The sequence below is a fragment of the Eublepharis macularius genome, chromosome 14 (assembly GCF_028583425.1).
Source record: "Eublepharis macularius isolate TG4126 chromosome 14, MPM_Emac_v1.0, whole genome shotgun sequence".
Lineage (NCBI taxonomy): Eukaryota > Metazoa > Chordata > Lepidosauria > Squamata > Eublepharidae > Eublepharis > Eublepharis macularius.
Genome location: NC_072803.1, coordinates 12,784,014 through 12,796,664, shown reverse-complemented (window position 1 = coordinate 12,796,664; position 12,651 = coordinate 12,784,014). Strand labels below are relative to the sequence as shown.

Here is a 12,651-nt window from a genome sequence, read left to right as displayed (position 1 = left end):
TCTTACCAAGAAAATTGCATTTTTTGAAGTGAAGCAGCAAATTTAATTAAAACTCAGGAAAATAGAGTTCGGTAGGGAACAGCCCTTTCTGGACAGTTCCACTTTAGATGGTAAGTTGTGGACCATGTGGTTAAATCCTCTTCCACCAAAAAGAACCAGCTAGCATGTAACTGACTTTAGCCATGCTGACATGCCAGCTTTTTATCTGCAAGGCATTTTTAATATATTTTGTTATTCATTCCTCTACTTGCAGTCAGAAATGGTACAGTCTGATGAAGGCTATACCTTGTATGTTTACAGTTATGAATCCATCCTGAATTAAGGGCCATTTCCACACATCTTACCTGCCTGCGGAACATTGTGTGAAAGACCCGGAAGACAGCGTTTTGTCGTGCAAAATCGCACCAGGAAGACACTGTTATCTGGGAGTTTTGCACAAAATCACACAAAACTCCTGGATAACAGCTTCTTCCTGGCGCAATTTCACGCAAGAAGACGCTGTCTTCCGGGTCTTTTGCGCGATGTTTTGCAAGCAGGTAAGACGTGTGGAAATGGCCCTGGACATGTAGTGTCATAGCAACATCCCAGCTCTTTTTAGTACCCACCCTGGATACTCTGTGACGTTAATGTTTTGCAGAGTTGTCACCAAATTTAATCCAAACTAAAATTTCAAGGTAAACGTGTAGGCATCAGCTGGGGAGAAATATCTGGAGTGTTTTCAAAATAAATCCATAGTTTTTGATCAGGTGGGTGAAATTTCTTAGGGTGACTGCAACTTGCTTCGCTGTCTTCCTGATGTGTTGGCCCATCTCACGCTCATCTGACCCTGTGCCTGTTTCCGGTGACCTCTGCTGTACAGATTGATCATTCTAGGCCCTGTGAGACACTTGTGGGCTTTTGCTGCAGCTGCTCTGTGTCACTTTCAGGTGTCACTGCTACCATTCAACATGGCCAACATCCATCCCGTTTTCTTTCCCCTGGGCAATCATTTCCTGAGTTTGGACCAGATGTCTCCATTTTACTTAGGATTTAGCTGCTATGGAAACAGCTAAAGCACCAAGGGGAGAGAAGCAAGCTAATCAGAAATTACCTGTGGAGTTAGGTAATTTATTGGAGCAGTTTTCATGAGATCTCCTGTCCAGATTATATGTTCTGTATTAACTGCCTGGTCATCCTTAAAGATTGGGGGGGGGGCTTTCGGGTGACATTCAGCAGAACTACAGAATGTTCACTCTATTAAAAGAGCCTCCAGATTTTGACATGTAATTCATGAACAATGTTGTGATTTAAGTCCCAGTACAAAGCCATGACTCTTCTCTAGGGCCATTTTCATGCTGCTTACTGGCCACGGAACATCGCGCCAAGCTCCCAGAACGACAGCATCTTCGTGGTGCAATTTCACGCGAGAGCTGCCAAAAGACGCTATCGTTCCGGGAGCTTGCCGCAATGTTCCGTGGTTGGTAAGCAGCGTGAAAACGGTCCTTTCCTCTAACCTAATACAACAGAATTCCATCCCAGAATTGCAATCCACCCCATTTTTGGTCTAGATTAGTATGATGCATACTTAGCATCTTGACACAGATGTAGCCTTCAGAGCAGGAATTGCATGTTCTCCCATTCATCATACTCCCTTCCCAATAATGAATTCAGATCTTGGGATGCGTACTCTTTCAGTGGTTGAGAAGGTTGGTGCTCGCCTGGGATATCCGAACCCCTTTCCTTTATTTTCATGAATATTTCTGTGTTTCCAAAGGTGGTATTCTGTGTTTGGAATATTTACCCACTGATACTCAGCTTTCACAGTGTAGATCCAAATAATGGTTTTGCCCAGCATGAGTGCAATTTTCTGCAACCAGCTCTAATTGCATAGGACAGTAGCCATTCAAAAGCACATAGATATATCTCTAAGTGATACACACAAGATTTGAACAATTTCTGTGTGTTACAGTCCATTATTATCTGCATTTGGCATAATTACACATCAACTTTCATATCCTTCTGTCTTTCAAAGACAGCTGCAATGCAGGGCAAAATTTCATTCTCCACTGCTCTAGGAAGCAAGATTAGATCTAATGGGCTTGGTTAGAGGAGGGCAGATTTTCCATTGAACGTTAGGCAAAACTACCTAATGGGAAGAGCAATTTGACAATGGAACCTGTGACCTGAGGTGGGGAGGGGGCTCTTCCAGTCTGGAGTAGAGATAGGCACGAACCAAAATTCATGACGAACCAGGCCGGTTTGAGGTTCGCGAACCAGCGGTTCATCAGATCCCATTTCTGACAAACCGCCACGAACTTTAGGCTGGTTCGTTTGTTTCGGTTTTTTTGTTTGTCACTGCAAACAGCCTGGTGCTGATCAATCAGTTTCCTAGGCAACAGGGGATGGACTTCCTGCAGAACTTCTACTGACCCAGAAGTTACCTTCTGCTGGCCCAGAAGTAACCTTCTGCTGATCCAGAAGTGATGATTTTCTGACCTGGATGTGACCTTTTCACGAACCATACGAACCGGTTCATGAACCGGGGGCAGGTTCATGAAAGTTTGTGGTTCTTGGTTCATGACATTTGACAAACCACAAACCACATGGTTTGGGTTTTTTTCCAGTTCGTGCCCATCTCTAGTCTGGAGATTTTTCAAGAAAAGCCTGGGCAGCAGTTTGGCTTCAGATTTCCTGCATTGAATTGGGGGTTTTACTAGATCAGTTTGGCTTCAGATTTCCTGCATCGAATAGGGACTTTTACTAGATCAGACTTGCTTTATGCTTCTACAATCTTTACCTCTGTTTTTTGGATACTGCTATCTGATTGAGCTCACTGATGGAGCACATGCTTTGTATTCAGGAGATCCTAGAATCAGTCTTCGGTGTCTGGGAAAAGGACCTCTGCCTGTCCTTGGAGAGTCCCTGCCATCAGAGAAGACTGCTCTGAGCTAAATGGACCGATGGTCTGGCTCAGTATAAGAGACTTTGATATGTTCATATGAATCTTCTTTTGGACAGATTACTTGGAATGCAGCTCTCCAAACGGAACAATTTCTGAGTCTCTATTTTCAGAATCTGTCATTTCCACACTAAAAGTGAAACATCACGGATGTCTGCAGCATCCCTAATCCGACCACTTGAGTTCCTTTGCTTAGAGCTGGAAGATAAATTTCCAGTAGATGGTTCTTTGTTGCGGGGCGGAGGGAAGTGGCGCTGCTGCCACTGATTTCTCTGAATGCTCAAGGTCCATTGGGATAGACGAGCCTGCTATGCCTTCACTTATGTCTTCATTCAAGGGTGACTTCCCTTCCAAATTCTTGTGGCTGTCAACTGCGATAGAATCAAATGGCAACTAAGGGAGAGAGGGACCATAGCTCAGTATTAGAGCTCTTATTTGCGTGTAGAAGCCCCCAGATTCTCTCCCTGGCCTCTTCCTTTAAAGAGTCTTAGGTACGGCATTATCTTATACCTTCTATATTGTTTAGAGTATACTCTGTCTTAGATAATTTGTGGCTGGCACTGTTCTCCAGTTCTGTAATCCTAATTACTGATTGCACATGGATTCGGGTCATATTCACTAGCCATCTAGACACACATTGAAATGAGTGTGCCTGGTGAGGGAGTAGGCAAAGCATAATTGCCCCGTCCCCCATCTACATGCGATCCCTGGCTTGTGAGCAAGGAGCACATGCACACTGGCTACTTCCCTGTGATCAGGAATACCAAAAAGCAGCATTCCTAATCACATACAGGGAGCCTACATGTTTCCCCTTCTACATGTGTAGGTTCTTTGCTTATGAGCTTGTAATCAAGAGCGTGTGGTCACATGCCCTTCCTGCAGGGCTGGCACACTCATGCATAGCCCCTCTCTGCATATTGCTTGATTTCAATGTGCACGTGTCCTGTGAAGTGTGGTACAGCGCCTCAAGCTCTGTATTTTTGCTTCCTTTCTTAAACCCTGTATTGTATCCCGGCCCGTTTCTCATCCCCAGACTTTTGCGGCTTCTTGACTGCATGGCAGCCCAGGTGTGTATGACTCTTCTTGCTTTGCCTGACCCAGAGCTTGATACCTCATTAACCGATATGCAAAACTCTCATTCAGTTTAATTCCAAGTAAGCCCTATGGCAAAGAGAAGAGAAGTGCTGATGCCACGCATTGCTTCTTTTCGTTTTCTAGCCTGATCTAGGCAACGAGTAAATATGGCTGTCAGACTATGGAATCCCAGTTATCTGAGTTCGTCTCCCCCCTTCTGCAAGAAGCACAAGGTCTCTTGGTTCCAAAAGGTTTATTGAAAGACTATGCTCAGGATACAGGTGTCCATAATCCAAAGGCTGTAGAGGCCCTTGGCTGAACGAAAGCTTTGTTGAGAATCGCTTGCAAAGTGAAAGTTACAATACTTCAAACACCCATCCCCAGCCTCCCCCAAGTCCCGTCTGCGAAGGCATGAGAAGATGAGGACATCAAGGTCGTTGGCTGGACTGGACAGATAAGGACTCTTCACACCCATGGGTATGAGCGGCCTGGATGACACCTGGGCCTGGAGGGAGGAAAACTACACAACTACTGATTATAACACAAGTTAATATGGAGTAACTCTGGTTAGAGAACTGACATCCTGACAATGGCGCTCTGTAGAAACAAAACTTGGACTTGGACTGGGGGTCTATAAGAATGAACGTGCAGATCAGAGGTCCATCAAACCCAACACTCCAGTTCCTGACAAAGGTCAGCCACATTCCCTAGGAAGCTCACACTAAGGAGAGAAGTTGATTGCCGCACACTACTGCTTACCCATGCTGGGATCATCTAGGGATGGATCCTCTGTGCGTGGATACAATGGACCAGCGGTCTGATTCAGTATAAGGCAGTGTCATATGTTCATGTGAGTTGTTGCTTCCCCTTAAAATTCTGTACTCCTAGATGCCCCCTGTTGATAGTCTTGCATGGTGATTTCATTGTGACTAAGAGGCCCTGAGTGGCTTGCTCTCTCTATGTGTATTTAAACAGCCATTGATCCATGTAGAATTGTGGCCTGCCATGCATCCTGTTGCAGTGAATTCCTTAGTTTAATTCCATGTTTGCAAAAGAAAGGAAAACTTTTGCTGAGTCTTGTACCTGCTGCTTTCCTTGGAGGAACCCCCCAAGCCATGATTTGTTAAGCAACGGAAGATCATACACCCCCCCCCCCACCATACACCCCCCCCAACACACCATAACAATGATAATTTAAGTTTACAATGAAACATGGGTTCTGATTTCCTGATTTGTTTTTCCTCCACTGAGAATAAATTGTAAGTGCTGTGAGTATAGCTGCCAGTCCCCCAGTGGGGGTGGGGGATCCTCTCTCCCAGGCTCTGTCCCCGGCTGCCACTCCCCTGGCTGGTGGGGGGGGACCCTCCCAGCATAGCACGCAGTGGGCACATTCCCCCACAGGTGTGATGATGTGAGTCCCGGGAGAGACATTGTCATGCCTGGTGGTGGGCATAATGGCATCATTACTGGAAGTGATGTCATCTTGCCACACAGAGAGTACATGCACACAATGTGCACATGCAAAGATGCTCAAAAGGTGAATGCTGGTCCCCCCCCCCCCCGCAATCCACTAGCAACCCTAGCCGTGAAGTTGGGGATGTTGTCTCTTCTGTGCTCCAGCGTGCTGTTGTCATTACGTGAATATTAAGTAAAGGCAGCAGGGAGTAGTTTTCACTGCAGAGGGTGGAAATGTCTGTGTGCAGTTACCTGGGCCTTAGCTTCTCCTTGCTGCGGGAGGCCTTTGCAGCCTCCTGCACTTGGCCTGTCCCTTTCACTCTCTCTTGGCTGAGAAGCACCTTTTCTTTGTTCGCTTGGACCTGAAAGCTTTAATTGGCATCACGTGTTCAGCTGGAGCTGGCAGATGCAGTGACATGAAATGCTATTAAGAGCAGAAGGTGTCAGGCCCACGTTGGCACCTGGTAGGGGCAGACTCCGGCCGGCAGCCTGAAGCTGGGCAGAGATGGTTGGCATCAGAGTCTTGTGAAGGGCTGAGATTATTGCCGTGGCAGGCAAGAGACGTTTCCTCTCCAGTGCCAAGTGAGCAGGCAGTGGGGAAAACAGCACACTGAAGGTCATCTGATAGAACTGTGTGTGTGGGAGGCCGACAGTGTATTCCTCTGCACAGAGAACAGGCCTCCTTCCCCTAGGCCACGCACACGCACAGGTCCGCCAGCTTTGCTGAGAACTTGTTCAGCAGAGTTACAGAGTTGGTCTATAATTAATTGGGTTCAGCCATAGACCATTTTCAGTCTGTTAACGATGGCAGAAGTTTGAACATCTCATCATTCTGCAGAGACAGGCTATGCAGAGAAGTTAGCCTGAACTCTTGATTCCCCAGCAGCTTGGCTGGCATTCGAAATTGACCCCAAACACTGAGAAGGGACGAAGCCCGAGCGATTAGGATGTCTGAGAGCATTTGGCCCCGAGGCAAATTTTTTGGCACTTCATGCCTTTTTTTTTTTTTTTTGCAATTTCCACATTTAAATTATTTCTCAGATGTGTCCCTATAGCTCTCCTTCCAGCTCCCTCAATGCAGAGTGGTGCAATAGAAGTCATATATTTTACAAGTTTTTTTAAAAAGTAATGATAAAGCGGGGAAAAGACATGTGCGTGTGTATAGAATCTATCAGGATGCAATTTAGATGATTTGTTTTTGGTACACCATTTAGGATGTAAAAGAAACAGATGGAAAAGTCCGAGCAAGTTGTGCACAGTCTGCAGTTGGACACTCTGGCACTGGAACCTAAGTGTCCCGCCATGGTAGCATGCTAGAAGTTAGCTCACTTACTGTCTGCAATGCTGCAGTACCACAGCTACAAATGGGCAGAAGGTGCTATTACAGTCTACCAGTCCAGCTTGGATTAGGCCCATTTCCACACTACTCACCTTCATCCAGAACGCTGCAGAACGCCGTGAAAAAAAAGTGGAAGATAATGTTTTCTCGCGCGAGTTTTGCGTGATGTCGATGTTGGTGTGCTGGTCACCAGATAAGCAAGCAAGAACTGTTACAGGAGGTCTCATGGAGATAGGGTTGCCAGCTTCTGGTTGGGAAATTCCTGGAGATTTTGGGGGTGGAGCCTGGAGAGAGTGGGGTTTGGGAAGGGACCTCAGCTGGGTATATTGCCATAGAGTCCATCTTCCAAAACACCCATTTTCTCCTAGGGAACTGATCTCTGTGGCCTAGAGATCAGCTGTAGCTCCAGGAGGTCTTCAACCACCACCTGGAAGGTGGCAACTCTGTGGGGAGATGAGAGCCCATGGTCTTCCTAAGTACATCCCTGTATGCGTGATACAAAATCTTCAGTCAATGATGTATTTTTAGGGTAATGCTGTTTATGTTCCGAAGCAATTTAGGGGTGTGCGTATGCAGGTGTGTTTTCCTTCTACTATCACAGCCTCCTCTAGTCCTGCAGCATTGACACTGTCTGCAGATATATGAATAAGGAATCGGCGTGCTCTCCTTAAGGAAGTCTAGTTATGGGCAATCCATTGTTTCCATGGTAACTGCTTTCTCCTTCAGTGGAATCTCTCGCGTTGTCAAGGTGATGGTGATGTTGGCATGGACCTTACTGGAGCCTCTTGGATAAAGTGTCACCATGAACTGTTGGCATTGAAGATGGCAGGGCGGTAGATGCATTTGTTGCTAGGAACAAGCAAAAGGCAGCAGATAACAAGTAGGCAGCTCTTAATTAACACTGCAGCGCACAGTTTATTCTGAGGGAGACTGCCCATCTAAGGGTGTAAATTCCTTAGATCGGTGGTACTCACTTGGCTGGTCACAGAGAGCCACATTTTCAATCACTCTCAACAAAAGAACTGCATTTACTTCCATTGCTGGCATGGGGCCTGCACCGCAGGGAGGCTTGCAGCTTCCCTGTTCTTCTGGCAGTGACTCTTTCAAGATGGGAACTAGTTACCCACCACAAGCTCCACAAATTACCAACGGCAAATCTTGGCCATATTCCTAAAACATGCTGATTCCGCACACGTTGGATAATGCACTTTCAATGCACTTTATCAATTGTTTAAGGTGGATTTTTTGTTCTGCACACAAAAAAATCTGTTCCAAATGATCTATAAAGAGGATTGGAAGTGTATTATCCAACGTGTGTGGAATCACCACTTGAGTCAGCAGCCACACTGAGGACCAGTGCTTCCACAAGCCAGAAGTGATCTGAGAGGTGGCCCGTGAGCTGCTGAGAGAGGATCACAGCTTCAGATATACACTTCCTTTCCTACTTAGCTCCATGTTGGTTCTCCAGATCAAGTTGTCTTTGCAAAAACAACTATGGATAGAAGCAATCAGACTTATAAGATCGCCTTTCTTTTGTTTGCATTCTCCACAATTCCTCAGAACTTGCATAATCAAAAAGAGTCCAGTAGCACCTTTAAGACTAACCAATTTTATTGTAGCATAAGCTTTTGAGAATCAAGTTCTCTTCGTCAGATGCATGTTACAGAGACTGGTCAAACTTGCATGTTAGCTTTAAAGGAAGGCACAAGTGTCAAAGTGGCGATGGTGGGTATTAAATGGATGATTTGTTTACAAAAATGCCTCTCCCCCGCCCTCGCCCTTATATAGATAATATTTTCCTAGGGAGAGTCTGGTGTCACATAACATTATGGTGTTTTCCTGCTATTCTGGCATCTCTTTGAAAGTTTGTTAACTGCTCATGCGGCTTCCAAACACACCAGTCAGAATATCCTAGATAAATCCTTATAGGGTTTTTGCAATGATTTGATTAAGCACCTTATTAGAATATTATTTCATCAGTCTTACTCAATCATCTCCTGGCTAGGACCAAGGAGGATAATAGTAGTACCCACAGAATTAGCCCCGTATTTAGCCATTGTTGCGGCAAAGCAGCTCTGATGCTATTCGGTAAGTGTGAAGGACACTTTACTATTCCTCCAAGATTGTATTTAGAAGCTTACTTTCTCAAGAAATGTCCAGTTTGGGGAAGTGTTTCAAAGTTGAGCTTCTTGCAATATGATGGTCCTGCAGGTAGATCCATTTTCAGGTTTGAACAATAAGCACCTGGACAATAAGCACTTTCCTCTCACACCCAGTGCCTTTGGGTGATTCAGTTGTTCATGATGAGCTTTGCCGAGACAGTCACGGAAATAGACAGCGCAAAAGTGGAGGGAATTTTTTGCAGATGAATCCGTGTATTGATGGGCAGGATAATATGGAGGTGATTTTTTTTTTTGTTAAAGCAATAGAGTGATATGGAATGTCAAGGACCGAAATATATTGGCAATTGGCGGGGGGACTGTATAATTGCCTAATTTAAAGTAGAGCATTCCAAAGATATTAATAACCGATGATATGGCTCTTGTCAACTCTGTCCTCATTTTAGATGCATGACATTTAAAAGGATTTTCCCCCCTTTTGGTAGGGATTTCAAAATAAGATTTTAAAATCTGAAGTGCCGATTTTCAGTCATCCGTTTGTTTTATGAGAAAGCAAATGAAATAAATATTGTGAGCCCCTCCTAAACTTGATAGATGTTTCTTTAGAATACACGATTGCTAGGGGTGATGCAGAAATATCATTAGTTTTATCGAAATTCTCTTTGCCTCCTTCCAAAAGCTCCTAGGTTTTGCACTTGAGCAAGAATTTGGAAGCTTTACTTCAGGCTTAATTAGGTGGCAAACCCTGCTTCCACCTTTATCACTGCAGCATCACTGTTTGAGTTTCTTTCCCCCTATTAATTCAGTTTAATCCTCCCCTTCTCTGGCTCATCTTGACATATTTCTCTCTCTTCAAGGAAGAAAGTTTCCTTAAGCATCTTCTCCAGTTTCATCTTCCCACAACGCTAAAACATTCCTATCATGTACAGGTGTAGCTGGAAAACCTTAACCCGACAGAAGCCAACAAATCGTAGGTGCGCTTGGCTCATTGGTCAATAGGTGGAGGCTTCATCTCCTTTGCAAGAGCCAACCCACTGTCCTGGGATCCAGCTAAATTAACTGAAGCCTTTTCAACAGGCTCAAATCCTGTTGGCAGCTCAACCGTTGCCTTGTTTACTGTTGAAATAATTACTGCTTTGCCATAATATTAGCTCTGAGCCGTGACTCTATTACCATTATCACCGGGATATTACCGATTTATTATCTCCCAGCAACCCTGGAAGATGAGCACTAGACTTCGGAGACCAATTGTTTTACTGCAGACGGGATCTTGGTGTGCATTGTTTAATGAGGTAAACTATATTATAGCCAGCCTTAATTTGGCTGCAGTGCACGCCACTAAATCATGCTTTAACCTGTAAATCTGCCATGGTTTCTGATGGGCACTTAATCAGAGAGGGCAAGAGGGGAGCTTTCGTGTTGGAAAGAGAATGGGAAAGGTCACACCGAGCAAGGCTGTGCTGTCTCCAAGGCAGCCTCCCTGGCAAGAGGCCTGCAGACTATGTCAAGGACATTCTTTGCCCTGAACTCCCGCTCTTTGCTTACATAACAGCAGTGTCTGTTGTGAGAACATCCAGCTCTTCAATACTGTTGCCAGGGCAGAGTGGTAGGAAGGAGGATTGGGGTGGTAGGATGACCGTTCAAAACGAAGCCCTATCTGGAAAACATTTTCAGTTCTTCTTAAAGAGTTTGCCAGCTGGTGTTGCATCACACTTTGCAACTTTGACATGCTCGGTAACATAGGGTTAAATTGTGAGATTGTTTGAGCTCTGGGATAAAATGAATGTATTTATTAATTTAACGTCATTTATAATCCACCTTTCTCACTGAGACTGGGGACAGGGAATAGCTCTCACAGGGGGAAAACAAGATGGTGTTAGTAGATTGGTAAGGCATCTCAACTAGAGATGGGCACGAACAGAAAAAAAATGAACATGATGTTCATTGTTCGTTGCCATCCACAAACAGGGACCCACGAACAACCACGAACATGGCCCTGTTCACAAATATGTTCATGGTTGGCTGTTTGTGGGGGCCAGCAGGCTCTCCTCCAGCCATCATCCAAGTTTGGTCAAGATCCCTAGTGCACCACTCCCAGAAACCTGACCTGAGCAGGCACCAGGAAAGGTACCAATAATAAATAATAGCTTGGCCCCAGAGCCTGGCAGCAGCCCTGGAGAAGGGGTAGATCCCTACTGCACCACTCTCAGAAACCTTATCTGAGCAGGCAGCAGGAAAGGTACCAATAATAAATAACAGCTTGGCCCCGGAGCCTGGCAGCAGCCCTGGAACTTGAAGGGGTAGATCCCTATCCCACCACACACAAAGAAAATTCAAGCTCCAATGCACTCTCTAACAAAATGCCAACAGCAACTGTCTCTCTCCCTCTCCACTGTCTGCAGAGTCAGAGCTGGGAGCCCCCCTCCCCCCTGGTCTTTGCTCCCTTGTAACAAATTTGGAGCTCCACACTTGAAAGGAAGACCTGCCTATCAAGCTAGATTGGGCTTAGATTGGGGTTTCCAGGGCGACAGCAGGAATTCAGGCAGAGTTCAGACAATCCCTGCCTAAGTTGCCAAGGGAATTGATTGCAGGTGCCAGACTGTCTGGTTTGATGAACAGCAAGGAACAGCAACGAACAATGCTTGCAACGACCACCAGTTCAGTTAGAATGGGGCCTCACGAACAGCTTGTTCGCGAACAGCAGATTGGGCTGTTCGTGGCTTTTTTTGGTTGGTATTGCTGTTTGCACCCCTCTCTAAAGTCAGCTACCACAGCTACTGAAACGGTACCCTCAAGACAAGTCCTTGCTCCTGTCTTGTGCATCCGCTGCCCATAATTGCTGCAAGCCCTCTCTTCTCTGGCCTGTTGTTATGATAACAGCTCATGTGTGTTCTTGTGTGCGTGCACAGTCTCAGCAACACAGTATGCAGGCTGGGACTGCAAGCCACAGAAAGATGTGGAAGTGGAAGTCCAGCACAACAGTGGGCTGGTACTTTATCTTAAACATTCAAGGAGCTCTCTTGTGTTTCCTGGGAAGGGAGCTCAGTGGGGAGTGTGGTACCATAGAGTCCCCCTTCCAAAGCTGCCATTTCATACAGGGGAACTGATCTCTGAAGGCTGAAAATCAGTTATAATTCTAGGAGGATTCTAGACCGTGCATGGAGGCTAGCTGCCCTTTTCATGTAGGGTCGCCAATCTCCCAGTGCTGGTGGACAAGCTTCCGCCTCTGGGCTCCAGCCCCCACTGTGCTTCTTCACTCCAAGATAAGGTTGCCAGGTCTCCCGAGCAACCAACAAGATGGGTATCTTGGTACCTACTGTTGTCCCACATGTACTTGCAGCAGAGGCATAATGAGAGCCCGTTTGGTGTAGTGGTTAAGAGAACGGGACTCTAATCTGGAGAGCTGGGTTTGATTCCCCACTCCTCCACTTGAAGCCAGCTGGGTGACCTTGAGTCAGTCACAGCTCTCTCAGAGCTCTCTCAGCCCCACCCACCTCACAGGGTGATTGTTGTGGGGATGATGATAACGTATTTTGAGAGGGCATTAAGTTGTCCTGAAGAATGGTATATAAATCAAATGTTTATTATCATCATCACATCCAGAAGTCATTGCACAGGCCATGGGGATGCTCTCGTGCTTTGAATGGGGCTGATTCTCCAAGAATTACCCTGTTTGGGGCCAAGATTGGTTCTGAAAGAAACATGGGTGCACTGCCTCATTTCTG

At 45.8% G+C, this 12,651-nt stretch overlaps 1 protein-coding gene across 5 annotated transcripts in view; it reads left to right on the top strand.

Moving 5' to 3' along the window:
- Positions 1–12,651, top strand: part of LOC129342146 (protein CEPU-1-like) — a 1,103,651-nt gene that overhangs the window by 970,797 nt on the left and 120,203 nt on the right. The gene's annotated exons all lie outside the window — the stretch shown is intronic.